The following is a 20150-nucleotide window of genomic DNA, read 5'->3' as shown; positions in this document are numbered from 1 at the left end:
ATTCTGTGCAGTTCTTCCACTTTACTTAGTACAGTCATCCATGTAAACTCTTTTGATCAGGAACTTTTTTGTTTTTATTTGTACAGCACCTAGCACAATGGGATCCTGGGCATTAATACATTACAAATCATAAATAGATGTGTACAGCATTTGGATTCTGACAAGCTAATTCCTAAAGCTCCAAAATAAGAATGGCCATTCCAAGTTAGACCAATGGTCCATCAAGATCAATAACCTGTCTCTGTCTGTGGCCAGTGCCAGATGCTTCAGAGTGACTGAACAGAACAGAGCAATTATCGAGTGATCCATCCCCTGTTGTCCAGTCCCAGCTTCTGGCAGTCAGAGGTTTAGGGACACCCAGAGTATGGGGTTGCATCCCTGACCATCTTGGCTAAAAGCTATTGATGAATCCATCTTCCATTAACTTACCTCGTTCTTTTTTTGAACCTGGTTATTCTTTTGGCCTTCACAACATCGCCTGCCAATAAGTTCCATAGGTTGACTGTGTGTTGTGTGAAGAAGTGCTTCCTTATGTTTGTTTTTTAACCTGCTGCCTATTAATTTCATCAGGTGATTCTAGTTCTTGTGTTACGTGAAGGGATAAAAAACATTTCCTTACTTGCATTCCCATACCATTCATAATTCTGTAGATCTCTATCGTCTCTCCCGCCACCACCCTACATTAGTTATCTCTTTTTTAACCTGACCAGTCCAACTCTTTTTAATCTTTCCTCATGTGGAAGCTGTTCCATACCCCTAATCAGTTTTGTTGCTCTTCTCTGTCCTTTTTCCATACTAATATATCTTTCCTGAGATGGGGTGACCAGAACTGCATGCAGTATTAAAGATGTGAGCGTACCATGGATTTATACACAAGTATTATCTTTTCTGTCTTATTACCTCTTTTTCTTAATCATTTGTAACATTTTGTTAGCTTTTTTGACTGCTGCCACAAATTGAGCAGATGTTTTTAGAGAACTATCTGCAATGTCTCCAAGTTCTCTTTCTGGAGTGGTAACAGCTAATTTAGATCCCATTGTTTTCTATATATAGTCGGGATTATTTTTTCTAATGTGCGTTACTTTTCACTTATGAAAATTAAATTTCATCTGCCATTTTATTGCTCATTCACCAAGTTTTGTGAGATTCCTTTATAACTCTTGTCAGTCAGCTTTGAACTTAACAATTTTAAATAATTTAGTATCATCTGCAAACTTTTCAGCGTCACTGTTCATCTCCTTTTCCAGATCATTTATTAATATGTTGAATACTACATGTCTCAGTACAGATCCTTAGTGGAATCCACTATTTACCCCTTTCCACTGTGAAAACTGGCCATTTGTTCCCACCCTTTGTTTCCCATCTTTTAACAAGTTACTGATCCATGAGAAGACCTTCCCTCTTGTCCTGTGACTGCTTACTTTGCTTAAGAGCCTTTGCTGAGGGACCTAGGAAAATGAGGAAACAGATTCACAGAGTGAGACGGGTATCCAGAAGTCACCTACTACTGGACAGGCCCAACAAGGAAAATAACAGAACACCACTGGCCATCACGTACAGCCCCAGCTAAAACCTCTCCAGCACATCATCAACAATCTACAACCTATCCTGGAAAATGATCCCTCATTCTCATAGACCTTGGGTGGCAGGCCAATCCTCACTTACAGACAGCCCCACAACCTGAAGCAAATACTCACCAGCAACTCCACACCACACCGCAGAAACGCTTCCCCAGGAACTAATCCCTGTAACAAACCCTGTTGCCTACTCTGTCCCCATATCTACTCTAGCAATAACATCATTGGACCCAACCACATCAGCCACTCCATCAGGGGCTCATTCACCTGCATATCTACTAATGTGATATATGCCATCATGTGCCAGCAATTCCCCTCTGCCATGTACATTGGCCAAACTGGACAGTCTATATGTAAAAGAATAAATGGACACAAATCAGATGTCAGGAATGATAACCTACAAAAGCCAATAGGAGAAAACTTCAGTCTCCCTGGACATTCCATAACAGATGTAAAGGTAACCATCCTTCAACAAAAAATCTCCAAAAACAGACTTCAAAGAGAAACTGCAGAAGTACAATTCATTTGCAAACTTTACACCATTAATTTGGACTTGAATAGGGACTGGGAGTGGCTGGCTCACTACAAAAGCAATTTTCCCTCTCTTGATATTCCTTCTCCTCATCAATTATTGGGAGTGGATCACATCCACCCTAACTGAATTGGCCTTGTCAACACTGGTTCTCCACTTGTAAGGTAACTCCCTTCTCTCCATGTGCCAGTATATTTATGTCTGTTTCTGTAATTTATGCATCTGAAGAAGTGGGTTTTTTACCCACAAAAGCTTATGCCCAAATAAATCTGTTAGTCTTTAAGGTGCCATCGGACTCCTCGTTGTTTCTCTTACCAGGTTTATTCACCGGGTAGCCTTCAACTATGTATCTCCAACCAGCAAGCTTTGCTGGGGAGATGCAATTACAATCTGTGAGACTCTCAAATTTCAAAGACTCTCTGCTTCAAGAGTCGAGGCAGGAATTTTCTGCCCTCTTGGAGGAGGGTAAGAATGTGGCCAGGACCTCTCTCCAGGTAACTCTCAATGCAGCCGACGCAGCAGCAAGGACAGTGGCCTCTGCTGTCACCATGAGGTGATGTTCTTGGCTCCAGTCCTCAGGACTTCCTCACGAGGTCCAACAGTCCATCCAGGACCTCCCCTTTGAAGGCTCCTCACTATTTTTGGAACAGAAAGACAGGAGACTTCACAGCCTGAAGAACTCTAGAGCCACCCTCAGGCCATTGGGCCTCTATGCTCTGTCTGCTTCCAGGAAGCACTTTGGGCCCCAACAGTCACCTCATTTCTCAGCGCCCTCTCCGCGACAGGAGTCCTACAAAAGGGAAGGCAGAAGTTATAAATGGCATCAGCTGCTCCCATTCACCTCAACCTCCTAGCCAGAGTCTGATAGATACTCTGGCGGGCCAAAGCAGGCCTTTTAAAGGTACACCCAAAGGTGCTATACTAGTTCTCACTTTAGATCCACTGCCTCCTCTTTATTTTTTGGACCATCTGTCCCATTTCAGCCAGGCATGGTCCTGCATAATATGGGGCCATTGGGTGCTAAGTACAATGACAATTGTCTGTATCCTTCAGTTTTTATCCATCCATCCCTCACATACCCCACCCCTGTCCCTCTTTAGGGACCCTTCTCACGAGCAACTCCTTGCCCTGGAGGAGCAATCTCTCCTATGCATCGGGACTGTGGTGGAGGTTCCTCAAGACTTGAGAGGGAAGGGGTTCTACTCTCGATATTTCCTAATCCTGAAGGCCAAGGGAGACCTCTGCCCTATTCTGGATCTACATTGCCTCAACAGATATCTCAAGGAACTGAGGTTCTGCGTGGTCTCCCTAGCCTCCATCATTCCCTCCTTGGCTTCAGGGGACTGGTACGCCACCCTTGACTTAAAGGACGCATACTTTCACATTTCTGTCTTCTGTGACTACAGAAGATTTCCCAGAATTATTGTGAATCAATGCAATTACCAGTTCTTCTTCGAGTGATTGCTCACATCCATTCCAGTTAGGTGTGCGCGCCGCGCGTGCACGTTCGTCGGAAACTTTTTTACCCTAGCAACTCCAGTGGGCCGGCAGGTCGCCCCCTGGAGTGGCGCCGCCATGGCGCCCAATATATATCCCTGCCGGCCCGCCCGCTCCTCAGTTCCTTCTTACCGCCGTGTCGGTCGTTGGAACTGTGGAGCGCGGCATAGCTGTCCTCCACGTCCCTAGCTCTCCTAGTTATCTATCGTTTATCTATCGTTCATCTCTAGTCCATTATAGTTGTTAATTAGTTGGTTAAGTAGATAGTTAAGTTAAATAGTTGTTAAGTAGTTCTTCGCCGGGGGCTTAGCCCTTCCCGGCACCCGGCGCCAGGCTCATGCCTGTTTCGCCGGGCTTCAAACAGTGTGCGGCCTGCAAGAAGCCCATGCCTACCAGCGATCCCCACGAAGCGTGCCTGAAGTGCCTCGGGGAATCGCACAGATCCGACAAGTGCCGCATCTGTAAGGCTTTTAAGCCAAGGACAAAGAAGGAGAGGGATCAAAGGCTCCGGACTCTCCTCATGGAGGCGGCACTTGACCCGACGGCTTCGCAGGCCGTGATCTCGGCGCCGGCACCGGATCGCACCGGCACAGAGAAGACTCCCCGGCACCGACCCTCTCCGGCACCGGAGTCAGAACCAAGGCCGTCGAAGTCCAATACTCCGGCCAGGCAGACCCGGCTAGAGCGCCCGGCCTCGACATCGGCCGCGGCGCCGCCGGCACCGTCGACTCCGGGCCCGGCGGGTCCGTCGAGTCCGGTACCGCCGAGCTCCCCCATGAGATCTGGGGTTGAGATAATGGTCCCATCCACACCGGAGACCTTCGCCTCGGCTCGGGACCTCATAGCCCTGACTGAGCCCACTCGGCTGCCACCCCCGGTACCTCCGGTGCGGGTTGTGTCCAGAGGCAAGCCCATGATGTCGGCACCGCCCAGAAACTCTCGTTCACGATCCAGGTCCCGACGTCTTGGGCGCTTCAGGTCCCGCCGCCGCTCGCAGTCCCGGCACCGCTCCCCTCAGCGGTACCGGTCGCACTCGCGGCACCGGTCGACATCGAGACGATCGTGGTCAGGTTCCAGTCGCAGAGACCGGCACCGCGATTCCAGGAGCAGGTCCCGACGCTACTCGCCGCACCGGTCGACCTCCCGGCACCGAGCTGGTGGCAGGTCCCGGTCTCGGTCGACCTCCCGGCACCGAGCTGGTGGTAGGTCCCGGTCGACCTCCCGGCACCGAAGCGGCGCCCGGTACCGATCAGGATCCCGGTACCGTGACAGAACCCGGTCCCGATCCCGATCCCGGCACCGATATGACTCCCGGCACCGGTCCCCGGCACCGAGACGATCCTCCGTGCCGACCCGCGCAGACCCTTACCATCCAGGGTCGGCCCCACCATGGCCCTCTAGACAGCCGTCCATATCCTCCCAAACGGACAGCGGGTATGCGCTGGGCACCGACCGGCAGGCGGCGCTGTTCGGTGATCCACCGTCGCAGGACCAAGGCCCACAACAGTGGGGATTCTGGACACCCTGGGCATACCATCAGGCCCAGGGCCCCCAGCAGCTCCCTGCTAGGCCGGCGACTGCGGAGCGTAGGGCTCCTGAAGCCTCGTTGTCTCGCCCCCCTCCCTCCCCGGAAGGGGAGGAAGGGTCCAAGCAGCAAGACTCCGCTGTGGCTCCTGAGGCAGAGGCGAGGGCTGAGGAAGACCCTCAGTTAGACACTCTCGTGCCTGGGGTCTCCTCATCCTCCTCCCCGGATGAGGCGGTGGCGGGTACCTCCTCCAACAGTCCCCCCCCGCTGGATCTCAGGGCGCACCAAGACCTCCTCAGGCGATTGGCTCAAAATCTGAGTCTGCAGGCAGAGGAGGTCTCGGAGATAGAGGATCCAATTGTAACCATCCTCTCTTCTGATGCTCCCACCAGGGTCGCCCTGCCCTTCATACGGACCATCCAGGCCAACGCCAACACCATCTGGCAGTCTCCGGCCTCCATCCCTCCGACAGCGAAAGGCGTCGAGAGGAAGTACATGGCCCCTTCTAGGGGATACGAATATCTCCATGTACACCCGACTCCGTGTTCACTGGTGGTGCAATCAGTGAACGATAGGGAGCGTCATGGCCAGGAGGCTCCAGCCCCCAAATCCAGAGAAGCCAGGCGGATGGACCTCCTTGGCCGTAAGGTGTATTCGGCTGGGGCGCTGCAGCTGAGGGTCTCCAACCAGCAAGCCCTGCTGAGCAGATATGCCTTTAATTCCTGGGTGGCAGTGGACAAATTTAAGGAGCTGCTGCCACAAGATGCTCGCCAAGAGTTTGCGGCCATCTTGGACGAAGGCAAGAAGGTCGCACGCACGTCCTTGCAAGCCTCCTTGGACGCTGCGGACTCGGCTGCCCGTACCCTCGCGTCAGGAGTTACGATGCGTCGCATCTCCTGGCTGCAGGTTTCCGGCCTTCCGCCGGAGCTCCAGCATACTATACAGGACCTTCCTTTCGAAGGCCAGGGCTTGTTCTCTGACAAGACAGACCCCAGACTCAAGAGTCTGAAAGACAACCGGGTCATTATGCGGTCCCTCGGGATGCACACCCCCGTGACGCAGCGTAGACCCTTCAGGTTGCAGCAACAACAACAGCGCAGGCCGTTTTCCCAGTTCCGCCAGCGGCAGGACCTTAACAGGCGCCGCGGCAGGAACGGAAGGCGCAGGCATTCGGGGAACCAAGGGGGGCAGAACCAAGGCTCCTCAAAACCCCCGCCTGGACCTAAGCCTTCATTTTGAAGGTGCGCCCGAGGGCGCAGTAACAGTTTCCCCTATGGATCCTTCCCCCCCGTTTTCCAACCGCCTTTCGTTTTTCCTCCCGGCGTGGTCCCAAATAACATCGGACCGCTGGGTCTTAAGCACGGTGCAGACGGGATACCGCCTGCAGTTTGTTTCATTTCCTCCTTCCCGCCCTCCTTCCTCGTCCCTCTTCAGGGACCCCTCTCACGAGCAATTCCTTCGGCAGGAGGTGCAGTCGCTCCTCAGCAAAGGAGCTATAGAGGCGGTTCTGGAAAGCGAGAAAGGCAAGGGGTTTTATTCCCGCTACTTTTTGATCCCCAAGGCCAAGGGGGGCCTCAGGCCTATCCTCGACCTGCGAGAGCTCAACAAATACCTGCTGAAGTTGAAGTTCCGCATGGTATCCCTGGGGACCATTATTCCATCCCTGGATCCGGGAGACTGGTACGCCGCCCTCGACATGCAGGACGCGTATTTCCACATTGCCATTTGGCCGCGCCACAGACGCTTCCTCCGCTTCGTGGTGGGGGCTCTTCATTATCAATTTGCAGTCCTCCCATTTGGCCTGTCCACGGCCCCGAGGGTGTTTACAAAATGCATGGCAGTTGTCGTGGCGCATCTTCGACGCAACCGTGTCCACGTGTTCCCTTATCTGGACGATTGGTTGATTCGGGGCACGTCGGAACAGCAAGTCAACAGCCATGTCCGCGTGATCACCGGCATGTTTGCAAGTCTGGGCCTCTTGATAAACACAGACAAGTCCACCCTGAGGCCCACTCAGAAGGTGGAATTTATCGGGGCCGTCCTGGACGCCACTGTGGGCAGGGCCTTGCTGCCTCTGCAACGGTTCCAGACCATGGCGGCGATCGTTCAACGTTTGCGGTCAGCCCCATTGACGTCAGTGAGGACATGTCTAACCCTGTTAGGCCACGTGGCGGCTTGCACCTTTGTGACCGATTACGCTCGGCTCCGCATGAGGCCTCTCCAGCTGTGGCTTATCAGTCATTACAGGCCGGCAAGGCAACCGTTAGACATGTTAGTCACAATCCCCCAGAAGGTCTTAGATTCTCTCGGCTGGTGGCTAGACCAGTCCGTATTATGTGCGGGTCTTCCCTTCCACCCCTCTCAGCCCTCGGTATCCCTGACGACGGATGCCTCAGATCTAGGCTGGGGGGCCCACCTAGGGACCCTGCGGACACAGGGCCTGTGGTCTCAGGAGGAGGTGGGGCTACACATCAACATGCGGGAGTTGAGAGCGGTCCGCCTTGCTTGTCAAGCGTTCTGTCATCAGCTTCAGGGTCGTTGTGTCGCCGTGTTCACGGACAACACGACGACCATGTACTATATCAACAAGCAGGGCGGCACCAGGTCCTCCTCCCTGTGCCTCGAGGCGATACGACTCTGGGACTTTTGCGTAGCCCACTCCATTCACCTCAGGGCTTCTTTCCTCCCTGGAGTACGGAACACGCTGGCGGATCGATTGAGCAGATCCTTCCTGTCACACGAGTGGTCCCTTCGCCCGGACGTCGCTCTCTCCATTTTCCGGAGGTGGGGTTATCCCCGGGTGGACCTCTTCGTGTCCAAGGGGAACAGGAAGTGCCAAGCGTTCTGCTCCTTTCAGGGCAGGGAGCCGGGGTCGATAGCGGATGCCTTCCTCATCCAGTGGTCGACCCACCTGTACTATGCGTTTCCCCCGTTCCCTCTGGTCCACAAGGTCCTCCTGAAGGTGCGCAGGGACAGGGCTCTCGTGATCATGGTGGCCCCGGCATGGCCCAGGCAGCACTGGTACACCATGCTGCTGGACTTGGCCATAGCCGACCCAGTTCCCCTGCCCCTTCATCCGGACCTGATTACCCAGGACCACGGGACCCTCTGTCACCCAGACCTGCAGTCGCTGCACCTGGCGGCGTGGCTCCTGCGTGGCTGACTGGTTCCGAGCTGCGCTGCTCCACGCCTGTGAGGGAGGTGCTCTTGAGCAGCAGGAAACCGTCCACAAGAGCCACATATTCAGCAAAATGGAAACGCTTCTCCTGTTGGTGCGTAGAGAGAAATCTCCGCCCTATGGAAGTTTCGGTGACCGAAATCTTAGACTATGTTTGGTCCCTCAAAGGGCAAGGTCTGGCCTTATCGTCGTTGCGAGTCCACCTAGCAGCTATCTCCACCTTTCACCCGGGTGCGGACGGTCGCTCCGTTTTTTCTCACCCGACGGTGTCGAGATTCCTTAAAGGGCTGGAACGTTTATTCCCTAACGTCCGTCCCCCTGCTCCGACCTGGGATCTTAACCTGGTGTTGTCCCGGCTCATGGGGCCCCCCTTTGAGCCGTTAGCTACTTGCTCCCTGCTCTACCTCTCTTGGAAGACTGCCTTTCTAGTAGCTATCACCTCAGCTAGATGGGTGTCGGAACTCCGAGCTCTTGTGGTAGACCCCCCATATACGGTCTTCCACAAAGACAAGGTGCAGCTGAGACCACACCCTGCATTTCTGCCCAAGGTGGTCTCAGCCTTCCACGTCAACCAAGAGATTTTCCTCCCGGTTTTTTTCCCAAAACCTCACTCCTCAGGCAGGGAGCAGCAGCTCCACTCGCTGGATGTCCGTAGGGCTCTCGCGTTCTACATAGAGAGGACCAAACCCTTCCGAAAATCCCCCCAGCTTTTCGTGGCGGTAGCGGACCGTATGAAAGGGCTTCCTATCTCCTCCCAGAGGGTATCCTCTTGGGTTACGTCCTGTATCAGGACCTGTTATGACTTGGCCCATGTCCCTACGGGCCGTGTGACTGCGCATTCTACCAGGGCGCAGGCGTCGTCGCTGGCTTTCCTCGCCCGTGTGCCCATCCAGGAAATCTGTCGGGCAGCGACCTGGTCATCGGTCCACACCTTTGCTTCCCACTACGCCCTGGTCCAGCAGTCAAGGGAGGATGCGGCCTTCGGAACTGCAGTGCTCCGTGCCGCGACTTCTCACTCCGACCCCACCGCCTAGGTATGGCTTGGGAGTCACCTAACTGGAATGGATGTGAGCAATCACTCGAAGAAGAAAAGACGGTTACTCACCTTTGTAACTGTTGTTCTTCGAGATGTGTTGCTCACATCCATTCCACACCCGCCCTCCTTCCCCACTGTCGGAGTAGCCGGCAAGAAGGAACTGAGGAGCGGGCGGGCCGGCAGGGATATATATTGGGCGCCATGGCGGCGCCACTCCAGGGGGCGACCTGCCGGCCCACTGGAGTTGCTAGGGTAAAAAAGTTTCCGATGAATGTGCACGCACGGCGCGCACACCTAACTGGAATGGATGTGAGCAACACATCTCGAAGAACAACAGTTACAAAGGTGAGTAACCGTCTTTTCATAACTCTTCCCTTCAGCCTCTCTGCAGCCTCTTGGGTTTTCACGAAGTGTATGGCGGTAGTAGGAGCCCTTCCTCAGACAGCAAGGCGTCCAGGTCTACCTGTACCTCAACGACTTGCTGATCCAAGGTCAATTAGAGACTTATGTGTGCAACAGCATCAGCATGATCTAGACACCGTCCAGGCATTGGGCCTGTTGATAAATGAGGAAAAGTTGGCTGTTGTTCCAGTTCAGAGAATAGAATTTATTGGGGTAGTGCTCAGCTTGACCGAGGCTAGAGCCTTCCTTCCGGAGGCCCAGTTTCAGACTATGTCAGACCTGATATCCATGGTTATGGTACACCCAATTGTGACTGCCTGAGTTTGCCTGAAGCTGCTGAAGCACATGGCCACATGTACTTACGTGGCTCGGTATGCAAGGCTGCGTCTCAGGCCCTTGAATCTGTGGCAATTGTCATTTTACTCCCTAAACAGACACTGCTTGGACTCTGCTCACTATTCCTACCCTGGTCCTCACCTCTCTGGACTGGTGGAAGGACCTGGGATCAGTAATGATGGAGGTACCCTTTGTTGCCTCTCAGCCATCAGTCTTCCTAGTCTCAGATGCATCAGATGTAGATTGGGGAGCCCACCTCGACTGTCTCAGGACTCAGGGCCTATTGGTCAGGGAATTCAGGGTTGTATGTTTAGCTTGCCAAGTGTTCCTCCCTCAGATCTCAGGCAAGGTGGTGCAAGTTCTCACAGACAATACCACGGCCATGTTCTGTATCAACGAGCAGGGAAGTGCTCAATCCTCTAACCTGTGTCAGGAGGACATCTGTCTGTGGAAATTCTGCATGAAACACTCCGTCCACCTGGAGGCAACAAATCTCCCAGGAGCCCAGAATGAACTGGCAGATCACCTCAGCAGATCCTTTTCCCTTCACCCGGAGGTGGTCCCTTCACCTGGAAATTGCCAGGTTCATTCCTCAAAGGTGGAGGTCTCCCCAGGTAGACCTGTTCACAACCAAGCAGAACAGGAAGTGCCATCAGTTTTGCTCGCTTTGTGGGCTCCCTGTCTGACACCTTTCTGCTCCCCTGGTCAGGACCTCTGCTCTACACTTTTCTCCTGGTCCTCTTATTCACAAGGTCCTCCTGAAAATCAAGCGGGACAAAGCGAGAGTTATTCTCATAGCCCCGGTGTGGCCACACCAGTGCTGATTTAGCATGCTACTGGGTCTTTCAGTAGCATTCCCTCTTCCATTCCCACTCCATTCAGACCTGATTTCACAAGACCACAGCTGGCTGCTCCACCCAGACCTCGCCTCCCTTCACCTAACAGCATTGATGTTAGATGGCTGAACCTGGAGGAGCAGGCCTGGTCAGAGCAAGTTCATCGGGTCTTTCTAGATAGTAGGAAACTGCACTAGGACTACCTGCCTGGCTAAATGGAAATGCTTCTCGATATGGGCATCTCAACAAGGTCTCTCTCTGGTTTGTTCTTCCCTGTAAGCTATCTTAGACTACTTGCTCCATCTGAAGCAGCAAGGTCTGGCCTTTGCATCTGTCAAAGTGCACTTAGCAGCAATCTCAACCCTCCACCCAGTGAATGATGGGTCAGTATTCTCCTATGAGATGACAGTCTGATTTCTCAAGGATATGGAGAAACTCTACCCTCAGGTCTGTGAGCCAATCCCTGCATGGTATTTAAACCTGGTTTTGTCAATCTCATGGGTCCTTCATTCAAATCGCTAGCACCATGCCTGCTACTGTCTCTCTCTTGGAAGATCACTTTTCTGGTGGCCATCGCCTCAGCCAGAAAGGTCTCTGAATCAGGGTTCTTACATCAGAACCACGGTACAAGGTCCAGCTGTACCGCCACCCAGCCTTCCTGTCAAAGTGGTGTCTCAATTCCATAGCCACCGGGCTATTTTCCTCTCAGTCTTCTTTCCGAAGCTTCACAGGAACTCTGAAGAGCAGTGGCTTCACTCATTAGATGTTAGATGTGCTCTCACCTTCTATATTGAGAGAACTAAACCCTTTTGCAAATCCACACAACTCTTTGTAACAATAGCAAAAAGGATTAAAGGGCTCCCAGTGTCAGCCCAAAGTACCTTGTCCTGGATAACCGCCTGTATTTGAGCTTGCTATGAGCAGGCAAATGTCCCGCCGCTAGCCATCCTAACCACTCACTCAATGAGAGCTCAGGCCTGTTCATCAATGTTCCTCGTGCAAGTGCCCATCCAAGACATCTGCAGGGCTGCAGTTTGGCTATCGGTGCATACCTTTGCATCCCACTATGCCATCACCCAACAGGCTCAAGACGACGCCAGATTCGGAAGAGCAGTGTTGCAGTCAGCATGTTCATGAACTCTGAGCCCGCCTCCTGAGGTACTGCTCGTGAATCACCAAACGTGGACATGAGCAAGCACTCGAAGAAGTGGTTACTAACCTTCCATAGCTATTGTTCTTCAAGATGTGTTGCTCAAATCCTTTCCACGACCCACTTTCCTGCCTCTCTGTCGGAGTTGTCCAGCAAGAAGGACCTTAGAGGGTGCGTGGCTGGCAGTGCTCCTTATACCTGCGCATGAGTGTCATGGCTCCAGAGGGCACAATTTTGTTTAACTGAGCAACTTATAAGTAAAATTTATCGTAACTCAAATGCTCCTTGAACTAAAGGTCATGAATTTTATCTTTATGAACTTGCCAACTGAGTTCTTATGTGCTGCTTGTTACACCTCATGGTGACACTTAATCATTGATAAACAGGCTGCTGTCCTGTCTCTGAATTAACCTACTTTTATGCTGGCATGCAAGATTGCAGGTGTTGAAATTGTAAGCACGAAACAAGTTGTTTGGATCCCTTTGCCATTCTTTTAATATCTTCCAATGTGTTTTAAATAATTCAGGATTGCAAAAGAGTATATGTGCTTAGCAAGGGTTGTACTTTGTTTAGCTACTGTCTTGTAAAAGAGCTCTGAAATTCATGATATAACCTCGTTTCATTTAAAAGCAGCTGCCATTTTTTACATTGTATCAGGAACTGAGGAACTGAGTAGCTGAACAATGAAATAATTCATAGTGCTACCTGAGGAGACCTGGGTTCAAATTATGGGTAGTTAACAAATGAGAATGAGTTTACTGTCATTCCAGTTCTTCACAGAGATTTATCTACACCATACAGGTTGGCATAATCAGTGTCGGTGCGTCAGGGAAGTTTAAAACTAAGAAGATGAATCAGAATCGAGATTGATTGGCAGAGTTGTCGGAGTAACTTGTGCACAACACCTGCCAACACTATTCCTGGATCTTGCCATTACTATTAGTACATTAATTTATTAACATTAAATTTACTCATTAAAATTTGTAAAAACACCCTTATTCAGGGGTATGCAGAAGGGGGCCCCAGTAATGAGTGTGGGCACAGAACTCCTCCAGCTCCAGGGACACGGTTGGGGAGACCGAGTGAGCTCTTCTGGCCCTGGGGCCGTGGCAGGGGCACAGAAAGTGCCCCTCCAAAAGCAGTCATATTTGTATTCCTGCCTATGCCCCTGGCCACCTTGGTTGGTGTCCTGTGGATGTTCTTATCTTTTTAGATCTGCCTAGCAAAATATGATCTTCAGTTATAATTTTTTAAAGTGGATGTGAAGAAGGACTTATTGTTATTTCTTGTCTTTTCCTTAGCACAGATGAATGGTTCCCTGGTGTTTAGAGAGAACTTTCAATGGCTCTGTCATCTCAGCTAAGATGTAACACCCTCAGTATAACAGACAAAGGCACATTCTTCAGATGAGTGTCATGTTAGGAAGCAAAATTAAAGAACATTCTCCTCTTTCTTTCTTCAGTAAATAAATTACTCTGTACTATTTTCCATCCTCTTCCCCCACCCCCTTCTCCTTAACATGAAAGCTCTTTTAAAGCTGGAGCTTTTAAAGGCCTGGGTAAAGAATGATGAATTTTGAAGAATTATACCATATTATTATACCATATTGGTTCTGTGGATGCTTGGAGTGTTTGATTCCTCACGATCTCATTGTAAAGGCATACATTTTAATATTAGAAAGGGCAAAACAAGTCAGTTGTTCTTGTCTCCTTCAGTTTTACTATTTTTAGTTCCTCCTGGCTTCCAGTTCAGAAAGATAAAACATTTAGCCAACCTTGTTTTGTGTAAAAATTGATAGGTATTTAATGCCTGCCACAGTATGGCAGCATCATGCCCTCATCCAGTTGCATGCATAAGGAATGTTGCTATTTTAGTTGCTTCAGTTTCCATTAGAATTCCAAGAAGAGCACAGAAGGGTTCAGCTCTGATCTCTTCTTGTAGTTTGGCAGTGACTGTGTTGTTGGCACCAAGATAACAAACAGTCCTGTTCTGGAGGACATTAACAAATTCATTTTGACAACTCTGGCACTATTGGCTACATGCCTTCTGAATTCAGTATGAGTAGTAACTTCTTACTCTGCTAACATGGGAATATGGCAAATGCCACTTTAATCTGCCATCGCTTTCTCTAATTACAGCTCAATGGAGAAGTGCAACTCAAAATGCATTGTTCCAATTTTAGAATCCTGTATTTTTTTAAGCTCTAGAGAAGTGTTTTAAAAAGTGAAAATGTAGCCACTCTGATCTCCTTTTAAGAGGGGTTCCCTCAATATGAAGAATTGTAAAACTAGAAAGAAACTTCTAGAAAAGCATCCATAAAACTAAATGGAGGATTTTGCTTAGTGGTCTCACACTTTTGTTGGGCTTTGGATCCCAGACACCTAATTAGATGAGAGGTAGCTGCATGTCCTTGTAATAATTGTCAAGGGTTAGAGCAGCTCCATGTAACATGCTTTGAATAATTAACAGTAGAAATCCTAGTTGATGTGGGCACTTTCTAAATATCTGGACTAGTAGGTAGATCACCTTGTTCTTGTTTGGTGTATGGCACAGTGGGTTATTGCACTAGTTTTCACCTCTAGAGTTCAAATGCAGGTTGAGGTCCCAAATTAAGGTGGTTATGGTAGTCTGTCATCCTAACCTCTGTGTGTGTCAGAAAACAAATGATTGGCAGCGTTTGCTCAATAGGAAATGGAATAGTGGTAATGCTGTGGGTCAGGACTGAGGTGTGCATAACACAACTATAAGTGAGAGTTTGCACAGCACCACACCATGCCTACATCTGAAACTAGTATTAAAATACTAATCTCCCAGTCACCTGGACTACCACATAGCCTATGGGGTTCACCAATCCCAGCCTCGTAATTATAGTGTTTCCTTTCTGTTGAAGATGCAGGGAAATGAGGCGACTATAGAGTGGGTCGGGAGAATCTTCAGACACAAGGTCTTATAATAAATATTCATTTTTTTCAGTCCAAAGAGGTGGTGATACAGAGCTGCTTAGTAGTCTAGCTAAGACCAGGAGAAATACATTCTCCTTTTTTACCTTCACTTTTAAAACTTTTTGCTTAACACTACTCTTTACTTTTTATTCCCAGTGCTAATGAAGAGGAATATTGAGGTAGTGTATTCGATCCCAATTTAAGGGCCTTTGTTTCGCTTAGAACCTCCCGAAACAGAGAGCTAAAATAATATTGATCTGTTCTAATTCATAACTATTGATCCTAGCATAGTGAATCATATACTAGGAACTAGCGCTTAAATCAATTCTAATAAGAGTTTAAAGGATTGCTTTTACATCCTCAAATATCTTAAACAACTGCATAACTACTGGCAAAAAAAATAGTTTTACAATAAATGGGTGAATACAATTTTGCTCTCAGGAAGAGTTGGTTATGGATAGAGACAGATTAAAATGAGAAACATCTTCATTACAAAAATAAGAGTTTCCTTCTTGTCAACTTTCTAAAGCAATTACTGAAGACTTTTTCCTTCCTTCTCATAAACACTCATCTCTAAGTTTGATTTTTTTTTTCTGTCCTGTACTTAACCATTAACACATTACTAATTGACTTAATTTCCTTGGTCACAAAACAGGGAATAATTTCATCTTCTCTCAGTGGTATTTTCTCCCAACTTTCATTCTTTTGTCTGATGATCCCAAAGTACTTCCCAAAGGTAGAGAAGTATGATTAACTTAATTTTACAGATAGAGAAACAAAGGCATTGATCAATTGTGTGACACATCACAGCGATCAGTGGCTGAACTAGGAATTGAGCCGTGGTCTCCTGACCTCCAGTTCACTGTTTTGACTACAAGATTATGCTGCTTCCCTGTGTATTAATTTAGCAAAATGAGTCTTCAAAATGTGTTTAAAAGTAAAATTCAATCTAACCAATTATTATAAAGTCTGTTCTACAATCAGCATAGCATAACATTTGAGTACCAATATAAAAACAATTATCTCTAATATAAAACATTAACATTCAATCACAATAGTATCTGGATGTGCTTTACATAATTTAGATGAACAGTAACATTTCACAAATATAGAGCTCAATCCTTTGCCCACTGAAGTTAATGATAGAGCTCCCATTGTCTTCTGTGGGGCATGATCAGGCACATAAGCAGTTCCATCAAAACAAACACACAGAATAACATTTCAGTTTTTCCTGAGCTGATCACTTGATGTTTACCTGTTCAGTTCATTCCTTCTGAAGCACCTGGCGTTGGCCACTGTCGGAAGACAGGATACTGGGCTAGATGGATCTTTGATATGACCCAGTATAGCCGTTCTTATGATGATTCTTCAGTCCTTCTGTACTGCCATTGAAATCAGAGAGTTTTACTAAAGTAAGGACTGAAAGGTCAGGACTGCTGTCAGTATTTCTTGCAACAAAAGAGATAAATGATAACTGGCAAAATATGTTACTGTTTCTTCTGTCTGTATTTTTCTGTATTTTATTTGGGTCAATGAATCAAATCAAAATATAAAACTTCCCTGTGCTTGCATACCAGATTTGTTCAGGAAGGGATTACTTTTACGAATGTGAGAACTGGTCAGTCCCCCTGCCAATTCATTTCTCTTCTGAGCCTACCAACAGTGGTGTTAAATTGCTACAACAATTTTGTGACATCCCTGTGTAGGACTGAGATCTCCAGCCTTATTTTGCACAGCTGGCAAAAGGTCTTTAGATGGCTCCAGCTGTCAGTTATCATTGACATGAGCCAAATTCAAACCACTGCTGTAGAAGGGAAAGGCACTGTATTACCAATCTCTTGACCCATCCAGCCTCTTTGGAAGGCTGATGCTGTTTATTGACTTTTTTTAGTGCTACATTAACGGTTTTGTACAAATCTACTAAATAGTATTAAGTAATGTTAGGTCCCCAAAGAATCAGTGAAGAGTAATATACACAGAAAAGTCTATTATGTCTCTTACAGCAATAGACTCAGAAAGCTTATGGTTCTGAAATTACATCTGATTTGGAGAGCACCAGCAATTGTGTTTGGCAATGAATCTCACATTTCTTGTTTTTTTTCCCAAGCTTGCATAATATGATGAGTTCCCTGCATTAATGGGCATATGCTATTTATTGTGTAATTTATATGGAAGTCTCTCTTGAATGCTGAATAATACTCAATGTAAACAGTTTCTAAACCTGGTTGATGTTAGAAGGGACCAATGTGTATTCCAGAATTTTAAGGGAGAAATAAGTATTTCAGGGTTTCTTTGGTTGCCAATCCAGTGAAAGCACTTTTCGTTTCCTTTCGCAATCTTTTTCTCTCACTGCACATTGGATTTCTTTCATATATCTCAATTTCTGGCAGTTTTATCCCAATGCATAAAAACTATGTCTAGGTGTCTTCTCTCTTTAACAGATGGTGGTTTTGGTGAGAATAGAAGAAGAGGAAAGGAGGGGAACACTTGTTCTCTTTCCTGACCCTTCCAAAAAGTTTGAGATTTCTCCCCTTTCTTTACTGCTTCAGGACAGCATCAAAATGCTGTTCATAGATTCCAAGGCCACAAGGGACCATTATGATCATCTACTCTGACCTTCTGTCATGCACAGGCCATAAAACTTCCCCAAAATAATTCCTAGAGCAGATCTGTTAGAAAAACATCCGCTCTTGATTTAAAAATTTATCAGTGACCGAGAATCCACCACAATCCTTGGTAAATTGTTCCAAAAGTTAATTACTCTCTCTGTTAAAAATGTACACCTTATTCCCAGTCTGAATTTGTCTAGCTTCAGCTTCCAGCCATTGGATTGTGGTGTTACTTTTTCTGCTAGATTGAATAGCCAGCCATCATTAAATACTTGTTCCCCATGTTGGTACTTACAGCCTGGTCACCTTCTCTTTGTTAAGCTAAACAGATTGAGCTCTTTGAGTCTGTCATTGTGAGGCAGGCTTTCTAATCTTTTTATTATTCTCATGGCTCTTCTCTGAACCCTCTCCAGTTTATTAACATCCTTCTAGAACAGTCGGACACCAGAACTGGACACAGTATTCTAGCAGTTGTCTGTTGCTGATGTCATTGCCATATTTGACTCTGAATCACCCACTCTAGGACATCTGTTAATAATTATGGGCAGAAGGGATAGCAAGCATCTCCACAGTACTGTACCCAATTTAAACCACTATGGTAGTGTACAGAATTTCTGATATAGCAGGATATTTGAGCAGCCTACCAGAGCCTTCAGAACAAACATTGCTCAAAGGTGGTTGGTTTGGTTTATTAATTTGCTTCAGGTGCAGAGCTACAAACCTTCTAAAGGCCTCTAAACACACACTTCAGTAGTAATCAGTAAATGATTGGGGTCTGACATGCAGCTGATAAAATGATGTTTAAGGTAGTTATAACTACAGCAGCTGAGAGAGGATAAAATTGGAATAATTCCAGTGCCTGAATCAATCATAGGTATGGATGCGATTTTGTCACAGTAAAATTAGGCAAAATTCATGAGGCAGTCATGGTAAAAATGTACAAAATCAGGATATGATCACACCGGGGGCTGGTGCCCTGCTGCGAGGCGGGGCTGAAAGTCACAGAGAGCTGTTAGTCTCAGAATCCGTGACATCCATGATCAAATCATATCCTTAGTCATAGTCTCCTAAATAGGAAAAATGTATGATGGCCATGAAAGAGTAAGTCACAATTGTGTAGGGGTCCAACGTGTACAAGAGCCCTGAAATTCAGTTGGTGGCTTTAGCAATAATGTAATTGTACAGTGATTACAGTAAATGAGTCAAAACCATAGGATAATTAGTGACGTTTATAACTTGTGCACTTGTAAATATTTCTGTGAAATGCAACTAAACTTTATTTATATTTAGTCATCCTGGAAAAGTTCTACTTACCCACTTACTCAAGCCCAGAAACATTTTTTTTTTTGATGGGCAAGCCATTTATTATTTTGTAATAATTCATCATCATGGTGGATGGCAGGAAATTGGGGGCTGATCAATGGTACCTTACTGGGAAGTTGCAGATCACAATGTTGCCAAAACCTAACACAGAAGCACTGAAAATAACAAGTATGGCTAATAATACAAACCCAATTATGGAGGCCCCAAGAAGTTTACTGAGACTCCATAACTGTACATTCAAATGGGCAATATGAGTCAAAGGAAAGGAATTAATGGGGGGATGATTGCATATTATTACATAAGATGTAGTTGCGGTTAATCCTTAGCTATTTATACTAATATGAGCTAAGAAAAAGATGCATATGAAATAATATGATGTATAACAAATTAACATGATTAATTCATACTGTGGTAAAACAGTCTTGAAAGTGGAAATGGGCATATTTCGAGGAACCTCTCAGAGCCTCAGTGTTTTGGGGGGATGGGATTTGGTAGCATATATGAAAATGAAACAGTGTTCAAAGCCCTTTTCTCAACAGCCTGTTGAAGTTCTTGATGCAATAAACAAAATAACCACTGTTTAACATGAGTACAATGGTAGTTTGTTAGCAAATTTATGACAACAGCAAAGGATGAGTTAAGCCAATTTAATTCACTAGCAAGTTATCCAGGCTAGCCTTTTCTCATGAAAAGACTAGAACTGAGTTACATGTTCTCATTCACTGGTCAAAAGACACAACAGGTGAACCTCAGAAAGTTTGGACTTTGCATTTGGATAAACATCCAAAAATTCAAGTGAATCCAAATTACTTGACTTGGGGGAAAAACTGTGCTGGAAATCTTGTGCGAATAGGCTTTCTTCTCATTAGATTTTATCACTTCTATATCATGCCATAGCAAAAAAAAATCAGCTTTTTTTTTAAAAAAAATAGTATCTGAGTATGTCTGCACCTTTGTAAAAATGGTTTGTTTCAAAAAATGATCAAAGAGCACAGTTATCTCTTCCCATTCACCCCCCAAATCCAGTTCAATCGCTAGTTACAAGAGTTTGGGTTTGATTTGTTGTTGTTTTTAATTTTTTTCCTTGCTTGTTAGTTAGCTGTCTTCCACACAAAACAAATTCATCAGTGGGCAATCTTATTAAACATATATTCGTTAGCATCTTCATTTAGGAGTTGACTTAATTCTGTCAACATATAAATACATT

The 20150-nt window shown here is 47.1% G+C and overlaps 1 protein-coding gene across 1 annotated transcript in view; it reads left to right on the top strand.

Annotated features, from left to right (window-relative positions):
- The window catches only part of PREP (prolyl endopeptidase), a 158250-nt gene that overhangs the window by 102742 nt on the left and 35358 nt on the right, over nucleotides 1-20150 (top strand). The window lies entirely within an intron of this gene.

Source organism: Gopherus evgoodei, chromosome 3 (genome assembly GCF_007399415.2).
Source record: "Gopherus evgoodei ecotype Sinaloan lineage chromosome 3, rGopEvg1_v1.p, whole genome shotgun sequence".
NCBI classification, from domain to species: domain Eukaryota; kingdom Metazoa; phylum Chordata; order Testudines; family Testudinidae; genus Gopherus; species Gopherus evgoodei.
This window is presented reverse-complemented; position numbering and strand designations above follow the sequence as displayed.